Source organism: Aulonocara sp. 'chitande type north' Nkhata Bay, linkage group LG14 (assembly GCF_057382095.1).
Source record: "Aulonocara sp. 'chitande type north' Nkhata Bay isolate Kocher_YH1m ecotype deep benthic linkage group LG14, A_spYH_male_GT1.1, whole genome shotgun sequence".
In the NCBI taxonomy this organism is placed as follows: Eukaryota; Metazoa; Chordata; class Actinopteri; order Cichliformes; family Cichlidae; genus Aulonocara; species Aulonocara sp. 'chitande type north' Nkhata Bay.
This window is the reverse complement of record NC_141357.1, coordinates 7149933-7164778: the sequence shown is the minus strand read 5'-3', so window position 1 is coordinate 7164778 and position 14846 is coordinate 7149933. Positions and strand designations below refer to the sequence as shown.

Sequence of the window (14846 nt, the reverse complement as noted above, 5' to 3'; positions counted from 1 at the left end):
ACCACTTCTTAATAGTAGACTCTTCTTGGTAGAAAGGATTAATAGACTGACAAGCCTGGAAATACCTCACCGGGTCCATGTTAAAGTCCAATATGGGAGGAGGACAGGAATGAACACAAACAGTGGGAAACGGAGGAAGAAAAAAAAAATCAAGAAGGGAAACATTTGGGGAGCGATTTGGGGTTTCTGACATCAAATGCCAACCGCTGTTTAACCCAAGATGCCATTCTGCATGGCATTCTCAGCCACATTCATGATCGCCAACCCTAAGTTTTAATTAAGTAAGGAGCTTCAAACGCGACGGAAACTCAAAAGACCCAAAAACAAGAGGGCAGAAATAGGCCTTCTCAGATGCACCCCTTGAAACTCGGATCTGACCAAAGAAAGAAAACAAACAGACCCATCCAGAACAAAGACATTATTGGTTGAAAGCCTATCATTATGCTGAGCATAGTCAGAAATGGGCATTTGGCTGAGCCTGAATGCCTGGGTTAATTGATCCCAGATGAACGGGCTGTCCTGGACTCATTGTCCTGCCCACAAGGGCAAGAGAGAGGGCACAGACGACAAATAATGCCTGTATTGATATTAAAGGTATTAGCTGCTGGAAAGAAGCGGAGAAGCAAGGTCCTTTCAAAAGGGAAGTTTGTTGCAAGACCACGAAATCTATTTAACATGGTTTAAACACAGTTCAGAGACTAAATTACAAGCATGCAATTAACAAGGGACAAGGATTGGGTAGGCAGAAACCAACTGTGACTCCAGGGTCAAGTCACCTTGTTTAATGACAGGCACTCAAACAGGTAAGATAACAGCAGAGACAGATAGATGATTCCCAAGTTGTTCCTCATCTTTGTTTAGATGTAGTAAAGTCTTACAAAAAAAAAAAAAAAACCCTACATGGAATGTTGGGGAAAAGAAAAATGCTTCACCTGTTTTCAGATCGCAGTATCTGAAGATCTCTGGCAGGGTGCTTTATTTCACAGGGGCAAGGTACATTGAGTGCATATTTCCATGTTTACTACAGTAAAATATTACTTAAAATCTGAAACAAACTTTAATACCATGTATCTCTAAAAGCTGAGATTTTTCAGCAGACAGGGCAACAAAACGCCCCAGGACAGTGTTAAGACAACAACTGCCAATGATGCAGGACATTTCAGGTGATATCTGAAACTGTTTATGACTCCGAGAATAGAAAACAAGATCAAAAGATAAGAGATAAGACAGGAGGTCATGGTTTATTGATACCGTTATCAAAAAAGAAAACGTTTGGAGAAAGGAAACAAGTCAAGATAAAGAGGACACAGAAGGTGAAGGTGAAGTTTTCACAGAGTCTTAATGTTAATCAGTGAACTAGACTAGCACAACACACGTGCACACCTGTTCCCTCTTGCTTGTTTGTTTCTTTTCTATTGTCTTTGCTGGACTTGAACTGACATCATCAGTATTTATCGTCTCGGTTTCCGTTTAGATTTGTGTACACTGTAAACACAGTTGTCCACACCTAAACTGAATTTGATTTTAAATGACATTCCCCTCATGTCTACCTTTTTATTTTTATTTTTGGATTCTATTCTAGTAGCTTTGCATGAATCAGATTTGATCCTTAGCGCATGTTGCTTGTCTTCGGAGCAGTTCAACTTTAAGCCAGCTTTTTTTTTGCTTTTGCAAACAGAACATGGGAGGGGCTTCTGATGACCATATTAAAGATATCTTCTTTCACTTAGAGGTTTAAAGATCCAACAGTAGAAAAAAAACTAAACATAAAAAAAACATAAGAAAAAACAAACAAACCTGAAAAATAGTTTGTCATAAAATAATAAAGTCAAGTTGAATGTAGCTAATCTAACTTGCTGTCTGTCTGAACAGCATGTTGAATGGTTGTCTAGCTTTGTGGCCATCTATAAACACATTTGTTTTCCTTTGTGGCCGGGCAGCATGTCTCAAGAACTTGTTCTGAGTCAGTAGTGCAACTGTAATTGTAGAGTTTTCTCACACAATTACACAAAGAGCCTATTGAAGACACTAATTCGGGCTGGGTGACACCAATAGAAGTTAACTTTCGCCCACATGGGTTAAAAATACTTAAACTTCAATGGAAAAAAAATGCTGCATCTAGGAAGCGTGGAAGCTGACATTCTCCTGCAGTCTGAATGACAACTTTGTGTCACCACCCGTGTTCAGCCAAAGCTGTACGATTTATTGTCGCTTGGTTAGAGAAAAGTGAGTGACACTGTAGGATTTTATGGTCAACAATGACAGGCACATTCAGATCCTGCTGTCAGTCCTCCCAAAAATTGGAAGTTTACTTTACTTGTTTGGACCGACAGCTCTTATAGGGATAAAATCTATATTTCCACAAGTTTGAAGGCATTTTTGAGACTCAAAATGTGGTTTAAGTGTGAGGGTTACAGTTAGGTTATGGTTAGATTTAGGGTTAAGAAATCATTTGTAATGGTTAAGGTAAGCAACTAGGGAAAGTATTATGTCAATAAGATGTACTTTTAAGGAAGGAAGAAGAGAATTTAAAAGAATCATTGTGTGATTTAATCTGAAGGAGGGACTGTGTTAGAGGACTGGAAGAAGAAAGGGTGCGCGGTGAGATGGCGTAGGACAGAAGGAGGAATTTGGTGAAAGATTCTTCACCCGAATGAGAAGAAAGCTGTGTGGGGAAACACTGCACCGCTTTGAGATTTTAATGTTCACAGAACATTACTGAGCACAGCAGCACCTTTGTCTGCTTCTGAATGGCTGGCTGACTTTTTAATTTCAAATCTGCTACTATTTGGCAGAACTTCTCGCTTTACAATTAAACTGTGCAATCTTACATTGACTCACAGATATTTTTATCTCAACAAAGTAAAACAGACAACACTAAAGACGACTACAACACTTTAAAAGACAAGTGAAACTCCTTCAAAAGAATCAAAATGAGGTCCAGTGTGAGCCGTGCCAGGTAAAGGTACCACAGTGTGGCTACAGTCAATCTGTACCGTACGACACAGGTCTAAGGAAGTTGGGTTTAGGTTTGATATCTGCAGACTTCTCCATAATAACAACTGAATGATGGGCCGTAATGTCCAGATGTAATACTTTGCAATCTGTATCCTTGCTGTTATTTATATATGCTGTTAGCCAACTTTCATGTGATACCCCAATATCACAAAGAGTATACCCATCTTTCATCACACAGCCACCTAACCAGCCATTATTCAGCCAGTAAATCAGTGTTGTTGTGCTAGCCTCGAGCAGACTAAAGGAGAATATAGTTCTATGATAAGCTTATTTCTTTGTAACCTTGCAGGCTTACTTGGTTTTTGTGACCGATTAAGTTTCAATTTTTAAAATGTATTTTTAATCAGGATCACTCAGAAAGTTATGGGTGGATAAAGGTTTTAGCAGACTTGTCTCAGTTCAGCTCTGAAGAGGTTCTGGATGTGGGTCTAAGTATTTTCTAATGAATTCCATTTTGATTCATTCCCAGACAAGGCAGCCATTTTTGGACTAGACCTACATAAACATATACCAAAGAGAAATGGGAAAAACTGAAAAAAAGAGAATTTCAAGAACTAGGCCAGATATCTGTCTGTGACTTTGTCTGCAATAGTATAGTATAATCAAGTATAATCAAGGAATATGCAGCCTTTGCATATGCCCTCTTCATGGTCACCTCCTTCAACTCACTCAGGAGGGATACCAAAGCGTTCCCAAGCCAGCCAAGAGATGTAATTTCTCCACCCTGTCCTGGGGCCTCTTCTGAGTAGGATATGTTCACCCAGGAGGTGTCTAGGAGACATCGTAGTCAGATGCAAATACCGCCTTGACTGGCTTCTTTTGATGTAAAGTAGTAGCTCTACTCTGAGTAGAGTAGAATAGTAGAATAATAGAGTAGTAAATGAGCTGCTTACCCTATGGCTAAGGGACAGGCAAGAAACACTTCTGAGGAATCTCTTTTCCACTGCTTCAACCTGTGATCTCATTCATTTGGTCACTACCCAGAGGTTGTGACTATTGATGAGGACAGGGAGGCAGACTGACAGCAGCTCTGCTTTTACCCTCAACTCTTTTTTTCACCAAAACAGACCAGAAGAAGAACTAGATTGTTGCAGACACGGCCGCAATCTGTCAATTTCTCTTTCCTCACTTGGGGCAGCAACTTGTTCCAGACCCTTATCCTGAGAACACCAAAACAGAACACTGCCAGCTGGCTACACCTAAAAATTCTGCCCATGAAAATTATGAAGAGAATCAGGGACAAAGGCAGCCCGCTGAGAACATGTCCAACTCATTGACGGCAATGTGGACCTAGCTCTTGAAACTACTTTTGAACTTTACTGTCAAATACTTTTACTACAAAACATTTACTACTAACCTTGAGTGTAATTCTTGAAAGGTCTAACAAATACATGCTTAACAACCAGCACGATTTTACTACTATAAGCAAATCAAAGTAGCCAAGAAAAAGACTGCAAGAAGAAAGCAAGGAGCAGTGTAATAAAAGGATTTACAGTAAATAAAGGTTTCCCTATCCTCCTGTGAGGGACCCCAGGGGGCTACTAGGGAGTCTTGCAAACTTGTGCCAAGCTGCCATGCCAACCCTCGAGGCCTGTCTCACACTGACCCAGAGCTGGACAAACAGAAAAAGGAGGGGAAGACCGACGGGTAGACAGATGACAGAAAAATAAGAGGCAGGAAAAGCTGCAGGAGGTGTTGGAGAACAGCAGTGATGGAAACGATGCAAAGAGGGGTAAAAGAAAGAGGTGGGGTAGGTGGATATATGTGTGAGGGGGTGTAAAGAAGTTTGGCAGTCCATACAGAATCTATCCTACAGTGTGAGCTGAATTTAGATTTTAACTGTGTGTTGGGGCAGGAGGGAAGAAGCAAGAAGAATGAAACAGTGAAGCTGTGAACACTGGAGGAATGGCTAGTGATTAATGACTGGGGTTTCACACATCTTAAACAAAAGCAAATAAATGTAATCAATGTGCAAAATGTGAGCAACAGGGGGGGCTTGAATAGTGACCCTGTGGCGGACCACCAGGTGGCTCCACTCACACACAAGTTGAAGGGAAGTGTGGGGGTGGAGATTTTGGCGCTGACTATATGTGAAGTTCTGTCAGTTAATAAAGTTGTTGGAGTGAGACACTGAGACCTCTCCTGTCGTTGTTACATACCTCCACATTGGTGACCCCTGTAGTGAACATGCTAAGGCTCGACGACGAAGCCAGCTCTGGCCTGGAAGCATCGGCGGCCGCCGGACCTTCACCTCCGCCGATGGCTGCGTTTGCTGTGGCGCTTAAATTGCCGGATTTTTGGCTTCACGATCCTCCTTCATGGTTCATGCACGTAGAAGCTCAGTTTGCTCTTCGTGGAGTTTCAGCCGACGACACTAAATACCACCATGTGGTGGCCTCACTTGACCCGCTGTCAACCCGCCGTGTGATGACTCTCCTCCGGGATCCCCCAGCCCAGGGCAAGTACGCCGCCCTCAAGGGGCTGCTGCTGCGGCGTTACTCCCTCTCTGATGCTGAGCGGGCCGAGAAACTCCTTTCCATCGCGGGCCTGGGCGACGGCACCGCCCTCGAGCTCATGGAGAGCATGCTGTCCTTGCTGGGCGCGGAGGACGGAGGATTTCTCTTCACCCACCTCTTTCTTCGACAGCTGCCGGCTCCAGTGCGCGCTGGCCTTGCCAACTCCCCGCTATTGGCCACGAAGGATTACCGCTCCCTTGCGGAAGAAGCAGATCGCATCCTCCTGGCTACCAGGACTTTCGGCGTCCAGACGGTTATTCAGGACCCACCAGCGTTTTCCCCCTCCCCCTCACCGATGCTCCACGGGCCCTCCGACTCGTCCACTGTGGCCGGAATCGCTGCACGGCGGCACCGCGGAAAGGGGCTTTGTTTTTATCACCAGCGTTTTGGAGCGAAGGCACGGCGCTGCCTCCCGCCTTGCAGTTTCCAGACCCAGGGAAACGGGCATGTCAGCGCTCTGTAGCAGCCGCGACCGCTGGCAACAAGGAAAGGCTGCTTTTCTTAGAGGACTCACGCTCGGGGAGGCATTTCCTGGTGGACTCCGGCTCACAGAAGAGCCTTCTTCCCCCGGCTGGCTCGGACAGGCTAGCTGAGGGTTGCGGGCCATTGCTAACAGCGGCTAATGGCTCTCCCATCAAAACCTTCGGTGAAAGGTTGGTGACTGTTTGCTTTCACGACCGTGACTTTCAGTGGAACTTTGTTGTTGCTGCTAGCTCTGTGCCTATAATAGGCGCTGATTTTCTTTGTGCTCACGGACTACTGGTTGATGTGGCTAACAGACGTTTAATTGATGCTGTGTCCTTTTCCTCATTACCCTGTTTGACTCGGGGTGCTCAGCCCGTGGTGCATGCTAACTCAGTAGATTCGGGTGACGTTTTTCAGTGTTTGCTTTCTGAGTTTCCCTCACTCACTGTCCCCACTTTCTCGAGCACGGTGACGAAGCATGGGGTGGAGCATTACATAACTACAGTAGGGCCCCCGGTGTTCGCGCGCGCCGCCTCGACCCCGCCAAACTGGCTGTCGCTAGGGAAGAATTTGCCACCATGGAGCGTCTGGGCATCGTGCAGCGTTCGAACAGTGCCTGGGCTTCTCCGTTACACATGGTGCCTAAATCTGATGGTCGGTGGCGACCTTGTGGGGATTTCCGCCGTCTTAATAATGTCACAGAGAACGATCGTTATCCCATTCCCCACATCCAAGATTTTTCCGCCCATCTTGCGGGGACCTCGGTTTTTTCTAAGATCGATTTGGTACGGGGATATCACCAGGTTCCCGTGCGCGCGGAGGATGTCCCCAAAACCGCCGTAATTACACCTTTCGGCCTTTTCGAGTTTCTGCGCATGCCGTTTGGCCTGAAAGGTGCCGCCCAAACCTTCCAGCGGTTGATGGACTCGGTCTTGCGCGGGCTGCCCTTTGTTTTTGTATATCTTGATGATATACTGGTGGCCAGCAGCTCGAAGGAGCAGCACATGTTCCATCTGCGTCAGGTTTTTCAGCTTTTGGCGGAGCATGGACTGATTATTAATCCGTCTAAATGCCAGTTTGGGTTGCCCGTTCTCGATTTCCTTGGGCACCGTGTTTCCGCCGAGGGCGCGGTTCTGTTGCCTGACAAAGTCCGAGCTGTTTCGGAATTTCCGCGTCCCACGACTGTTAAGGCACTGCAGGAATTTTTGGGGATGGTGAATTTTTACAACCGTTTTCTCCCCAGAGCGGCACATCTGCTGAAGCCCCTTTATGGGGCGTTAAAGGGTAAAAAAGCTAATGACCCCGTTGACTGGTTTCCGGACAGCATCCAAGCGTTTTCTGATGCTAAGTCAGCGTTAGCTAATGCTGCCCTTCTGGCCCACCCATCCCCCTCAGCGCCGATTGCGTTGACCACTGATGCGTCGGACATAGCGGTGGGTGCGGTGCTGGAACAGCGAATCTCGGGTGTCTGGCAACCGCTCGCCTTTTTCAGCCGTACGCTACGTGACAGCGAACGCAATTACAGCGTTTTTGACAGGGAGCTACTGGCGCTCCACCTGGCGTCTGGTCATTTCCGGTTTTTTCTCGAGGGTCGTCACTTTACCGCATACGTGGACCACAAACCCTTGACGTTTGCCATGTCCAAGGTTTCCGATCCATGGAGTGCACGCCAGCAGCGCCAGTTGGCAGCCATTTCTGAGTTTACCACGGACATTCGGCACGTGGCTGGTAAATCCAATCATGTGGCTGACTGTTTGTCCCGTGCGCTGGTTTCTCCCGTCTTTCTCGGCATAGACTACTCCGCCATGGCTGCCGATCAGAGCGGTGACCCTGACATCCTCGCGCTTAAATCCACCCAGACGGGCCTCATACTGGAGGACAGACCCGTGCAGGACGGTGGTCCCCTCCTCGTCTGTGACGTTTCCACCGGCCGCCCTCGCCCTGTGGTTCCCGCTTCCTGGCGTCGTCAAGTTTTTGACTCGGTACATGCTCTCTCTCATCCAGGGGTCCGGGCCTCTGTTAAACTGGTCAGCTCTAAATTTGTTTGGCCAGGCCTTCGCAAATCTGTTAAGGAATGGGTGTCGGCGTGCATTCCCTGCCAGCACGCGAAGGTTCATAAACACACCAAGGCGCCCCTGGAGCCGTTCTTCATACCCGGCAAACGTTTCGATCATGTGCATGTGGTGGTGATCTGGTGGGTCCCTTGCCGCAGTCACAAGGTTTTACGCACCTTTTGACTGTTGTTGACCGGACCACCAGGTGGCCGGAGGCGGTCCCCCTGGCGTCCACTACCGCAGCAGTGGTGGCCAAGGCGTTTTTGTCGACCTGGGTCTCGCGTTTCGGCCCACCCGCGGACATTACGTCAGACAGAGGCCCCCAGTTCATTTCCGAGCTTTGGTCGGCCATGGCTGATGGACTGGGGGCTAAAGTCCACCGCACAACCGCATACAACCCGCAGGCTAATGGGATGTGTGAACGGTTCCACCGGTCGCTGAAGGCTGCCTTTCGCGCCTCCTTAAAGGATGGCAATTGGGTTGACCGCCTCCCGTGGGTTTTGCTTGGGCTGCGCTCTGCGGTTAAGGAGGATCTCGGCGCTTCCCCAGCTGAGCTAGTGTTTGGTCAGCCCCTCCGCGTGCCTGGAGAATTCTTGCCTGAAAATCCTCCTCCCTGCTTCGATCCATCGGTGCTCTCTCTCACCCCGCTTTTGCACTCGCTTCGGGTTCCTGGTCCGGTGCACCATTGCGTGCCTGACACCTTTGTTCCAAAGACTTTAGAGACTGCTAAGTTTGTTTTTGTCAGGCACGATGCCCACAGGACACCGCGGCGGCCGCTGTATGACGGCCCGTTCAGGGTTATTGAACCGGGCCAGAAACATTTTGTTTTGGATTTTGGGGGTCGAAGGGAGACTGTGTGTGTTGACAGACTTAAACCAGCACATGTTCTTCCGGACAGTGATGTAGTGCCGGCCCAGGCCCCTCGCCGTGGCAGACCTCCTGCGCTGGGGTTGACAGTCTCTGGTTTTCCCCCCAGGACTACCCCCGGACCACCAACGTTTGAGCCTCCTCCTGCCTTTCCTGCTCGCCTTCACCAGCCTCGTTCACAGGATGGACCTTCCTCTGCCTGTTCTCTCCCTCCCAGGTTCAGTCGTGCGGGTCGTTTGCTTAGACCCAGGGTCCTGGACTGAATGGAGACCTGACTGTGTGTTCAAGGGGGGGTATGTGTGGCGGACCACCAGGTGGCTCCACTCACACACAAGTTGAAGGGAAGTGTGGGGGTGGAGATTTTGGCGCTGACTATATGTGAAGTTCTGTCAGTTAATAAAGTTGTTGGAGTGAGACACTGAGACCTCTCCTGTCGTTGTTACATACCTCCACAACCCTGTCTTTAAACGACTTCAGCTCCAGTTGGTGCAATACGCTGTTTAATTATGTTCCAGAGTTTCAGTTAAATGAATAAGATTATTCAGTCCAATACGCAGCAGTCTCTCACTTCCTCATATCAGTTACACGTAGACAGACGAGCACCGATGTCGTGCTACAGAGACTGTATGACTCTTCCTCTCCCTCTCTCTCTCTCTGTCCATTCCTGCTTCATTCACTCGCCCCAGTAATCAGTTCCAACGGCGCACTGGCAGCTGCACATTGGTATTAGCATCACGTCTTAACAACCACCACAGGAAAAGCCACAGACACTGCAAAGCACTGATATTCACCTGTGGACTGTGTGTGCGCGCACATGCGTGTGTGGAACTTGCACTCTCCTGTTGCCTCATTAAGAAAACCCACATTTACTTGGGCACATTCAGCACTGCTGGCAAACTGCAAACCTGCTCCTTCCAAATACTTCATCACTTGGTCGTCCCTTCCAAGGTTTAAAGCCACATGTGGTTTTGAAAAATGCTTTCAAACTGCATTCCTCCAATTAATCACCTTGTGTTCAGCAGATTATCTTGGCATTTCTGTCCATTCATTTCACTTTAGAGCACAACTTTAAGTGCTTGTTCCGATTGATGATGTTGATGTTTGGCAGTACATAACCGGTATGTGTATGAACACAAGGCTGAAAACACTGCCAACTCCGATACAGCAAGCTGACTGACCTGGAGGTCGAGAAACATACAGATGACAAGACAAAGCTAGCTGGCTAAAATTTGCTAAACTGAAGTAAATTAATTGTGGGTAACTTGTGGGAAACTACTGTGTTCAAAAGGAACACAGTAGTTTCTGTGTTCCTTTTGATCACCTTTAAGCACATTTGGCAACCCATAGAAATAGTTAACGATCTGTCTTGATTAACAGCTGCTGAGATCTTCAACAACACAGATCAGAGTAGTGACTGAGAACAAAATTAGCACTAAACCTTGCAGACAAGGACCTACCATGCTTTTTGCCTTTCTGTTGTTGTTACTGTTTAAATGGCAATGGGAAACAGTTCCCCCTTAGGGGATAACAAAGTGCAACCACCTACATGGCCACAGTCTTGGATCTTAAGTTGGGTTTTAGTTACAAGGATCTTTGCGGACAAATAAAGAGCTCTAAAAAGAGAAAAATATGCATTTGTTCAAAAAAAAAAAAAAAAAAAAAAAAAAAAAAAAGTACACAATCAATTGAAAACCACAAAAGGTTTCCACAGAAGGAACTGTTTTCAATCAATTTACAAGAGGACACAAATATTCGACTATTCACATTGTGTTTCAGTGTAAATGTATTTCAATTTCAATTTTTTTTAAGTTTGAAACTACACTGCCACTGCAGCGATCATCGAAAAGTGGTATTTAAAGAAAAAAGAAAAGCTATGAACATTGTTGCTGTCAGCAGCAGCAACATGAACTGAAGTATGATGAACAGCACAGTTTTGTGCTGAGGTCCTTCTGTAGTGTAAAAAGAGTCCAGTGATAAAGTCCTTTTTAATTGATGCAGCAAGCTGCCCAGAATATCTGGAGCGCAAGTGGTATTTGGGACAGTGCTACAAGTAATAGTGTTAGGTGTTAATCACAGTGTCACAGGAAAAAAAAACTAGCAGTGATTCAAGATCAATGTAATAACCAGGAAGTATGCATTGTAAATGAAATGCAGTAACTTGTACATATATCAGGCTAAATAACTGTTAACGGTGTAGCGTGGCTGGGTCCTGAGTTCGCAACTTAGATGCGAGCTACTGACGCAACTGCTAATGGGAGCCTAGGATAACACGACCATATGAGATGGTGGTAAACACATTATAGCGGTGCCTGCACAACCACAGTCTACAGTGTCCTCTAGACACAATCCATCAGTTACACCATGATGAGCCAATCACTTTACAATTGGACGGGTTTTAATTTCACTCAGCACTTATTATCATTTTAGCCATGAATAATTCAGTCCTCTACAAGAGGAAACCAAAAAATTGACAGTTTTAGAATAAAGTGGCAGCCAGAGATAAAGGCCTTACAGAAAGAATACACACACACACACACACACACACACACACACACACACACACACACACACACACACACACAGAAATCTGATATCAAAACAAGATCAAATGCACTGCTATTCAATAACTGCGCTCCATCACAGTGGACACATTTCTAAACATATACCACCATGATGCTGTTCACAGTGTGTTCTTTCCTTCAGGCTACCCCTACCTATAAAATCCATCCCACACTGTAAACAAACGCACACACACACAAACACAGACACACACACACGCACACAGACACAAAGTAGTGAGATTGAGGTCACTGCAGTGAGGGCGTCCATAAAGAGGAAGTTGTGGTGAAGAGATTCCCATTAGGTAAATGGTTTTGCAGACAGACAGATAGTGGTGTGTGTCTGTGTGTGGGGAGTGGGAGTTGGGATGTCAACCTTCCCATTAACATGAAAAAGTCCACTTGGCTTCTTTTGAAGATCTTAAGACTAAGTTATGGATATTTCTATGGATAACCTATAAAACTGTAAACTGTCAGTTGCAGTTTTATTTAAGGACCACTTGTATTTCAGTAGTGATGCAAATATTCACTGGCACGTCTCTTTTTGACTCACAAATAATTCTCAGAATTTTATTATGAGTTTAACTTCCACCAGTTTCAACCAGTTATTACAAGTTTCCAGTCTTATCGGAGCTACGTTTCCTTTTTGCAGTAGCTTACATCACATGCAACAAACATTTGTGTAGCTTGTGACTTTGCGATGGACTTGCAATTTTCTGCTTTGAGAGTAGTGCAGAAAGTGAAACGTTAACCTCTAATGACAGCCTTTGTCTTGACAGGCATTCAGGAAAGTAAGACTTAGGAAAAGCACCCATTTTATCATGTGGATTTTTAAAAACATGAGCCAATCAAAATCTGGAAGACTGAAAGGCAAAGGGATTAAAACTGCTGCGCAGTCCCACATGAAGACACCTGGTCGTCTGGACTAATAGAGCAACTAATAAAGGGGACAATCCTGTTAAGATGTTTCATTGGCTTATTAAAAATGAAATATTAAAAAAAAAAATTCAACAAATCAACCAGTCAAAAAAATTTAATTAAAAATTAAACATCAGGCAAAAATAAGTGGACTGTAACAGACAACGTAAAACAGCCTGCAAAAATATACTGTGAGTATTTAGAAGTCTTTTAAAACTATTACTTGCCTTTTTTTTTTTTCCTACATTTTATTTTAAATACCAGGCACACACCTGATATCAGGTTACTCAGGGAAGAGCAGCTTTCTTTCCTCACAGGTTAGCACACAGACACCTATGTACAGAATGTGATCGTGCGCTGCTCGGTTAAATGACAGCCTTCAAATAACTGATCAGGCTACCGGCCTGGTTTAAGGGCATGGCAATCAGAATATACACCCTAGGTAATCTGAATATGTCTCTGATTCTTTCTGCATCTTTCTCAGTCATCCCAACCACCAGCAGGTCCAACACACGCACACACACAGGTGCCAAATATCGATATTTTTAGGAAAATATGTAGGCGCTCTAACAGATTCGACAGCCTGTTTGACTCATCAGGGGTACTCTTCATGACTCCTAGGTGTTTATCAGATAAATGATGGGTAAGTAAGGTTATCATGTCAAGTTATAATGTATTGCTGCTCTGTGAGACCAGCTATGTGCTAGCAATATATTGTGACAGCGGCTGATTCCAACTCATCGTATTGATTAGAAACTGATAATTGCGTCACTACGTTACCACAACATTTCATTTTCAAATGCCAGTGCTGAATTGAAGATGAAATGAAATATAACAGTCAGAGGACAGACAATGGAGTCCCAGTGAGAAAAGAAGCTGAGAAAAGACGACTACGCACAATGACCCTCAGTGTTTGCTCCGTCTCTCACGCGTGCTCAGTCAGGACGTGGGAAGACACCGCCATGGCACTGCCCTGTACCGGCCCCGACTCTCACACTCTCACACAGACGCGGGCTGAGGCCACACTGTCCGGCAAACTCATCAGTGACATCTGACTGAGAAAACACAGCTGTGACAATAACTAGCCTGAGAAAGTGACGCACAAACACAGTAAAATAGACAAATCCACAGAAAAACGGCACAAAAGACAAAGGCTGGGCTCCGTGCAACAAGTGGTGTGAACCCTCCAGAGAGGGCGACGGCAAGAGCATGTGAAAACATTACGCGGGGAGAAAGACGGGCTGAAATATGAGAATCATAACACAAACAGGACTCCACTAAGCGTGAGGAAAAAAAAAAAAAAAAAAAAAAAAGCATGTGAGAAAAGTCAGACACAGACCCAGGTGAGAGGATAAACATGAATACGACAAAGGCTCACAGCTGCAGACACACACACACACACACACACACACACACACACACACACACACACACACACGAAAAGAGCAAGAAGAAGGCCACCATTTAGTGCCAGGCAGGCCAGTTTTGTGTCAATATCTCTAATGAAATAAAGGCTGCCTGAGACAATATTCAATCAACCTGCGTGTGAGACAAACCTGCAGCTCTCAGCATATTGCTGCACTGCACCACCACCACCCACCAGCAACACCCCTTTACCAATTAATCTAATAAGAGTCCTGCCTTTGCTCATGAAAATCCCAAACCGCTTCCATCTATGCTCAAAATGATGTGATTTAAAGTAGTTGCACTTCTAGCCTCAATTTTCCCATTTAATAAGCTATTATTATTATTAATAATAATAATAATAATAATAGATGGATTCTGCTTTCAGGAAAGCAAGATTATAAAATTAGTACAAGGCAGAAGAGGAAGGAGGAAGTGGAAAAGGAGAGGATATGACTATCAAAAAGCAGGGACAGGAGAAGGAGAGCAGAAGGAAGTGGAGGAGGAAAAGTGAGGGGGAGATTGGGGGAGGAAGAGATGGGGGGGAAAGAAGATGCAGGATGGGAAGTGGGAGTAGGAAGAGGTGGAGAAGGAAGAGAAAGAGAAAGAACAAGCAGGGGAGGAGGAGAATAAGGAGGTTGAGGAAGGGGATTATGGGAGGGAGGAATGAGGAGGAGGAAAAAAGGAGAAGAAATGGAAGAGAGGATGATGAGAAGCAACGTTAACAGAAGGGGTGTTACTGAATGTTTATGAAGAGGACGACGAACAAGTATGGCAAGAACCAGAGAGACTGAGGAGAAACAAAAACAAGAGGAACAGCAGAGTCCAATCGAAGGACCGGAAAGAAAATAACACGGATTAATACAAATATGCATAAATTTACAGATATAAATGTAGTTTAAATGAATGGAATGGATATTTGGGATTAAGAACAGCCTTTTCACAAAACAGGAAGTGCTCACTGAATTTAAAATCAGAGTTCTGCTTAACACCGAAAGTCACAGAGCCAAAACACAGACCGACAAAAATCACGTGCACGCACACAC

General features: G+C 45.5%; 1 protein-coding gene and 1 pseudogene across 5 annotated transcripts in view; one reads left to right on the top strand and one right to left on the bottom strand.

Moving 5' to 3' along the window:
- The window catches only part of LOC147313991 (chloride channel protein 2-like), a 190858-nt gene that overhangs the window by 138364 nt on the left and 37648 nt on the right, over positions 1 to 14846 (bottom strand). The window lies entirely within an intron of this gene.
- LOC147313992 (uncharacterized) lies at positions 5047 to 9162 on the top strand (annotated as a pseudogene).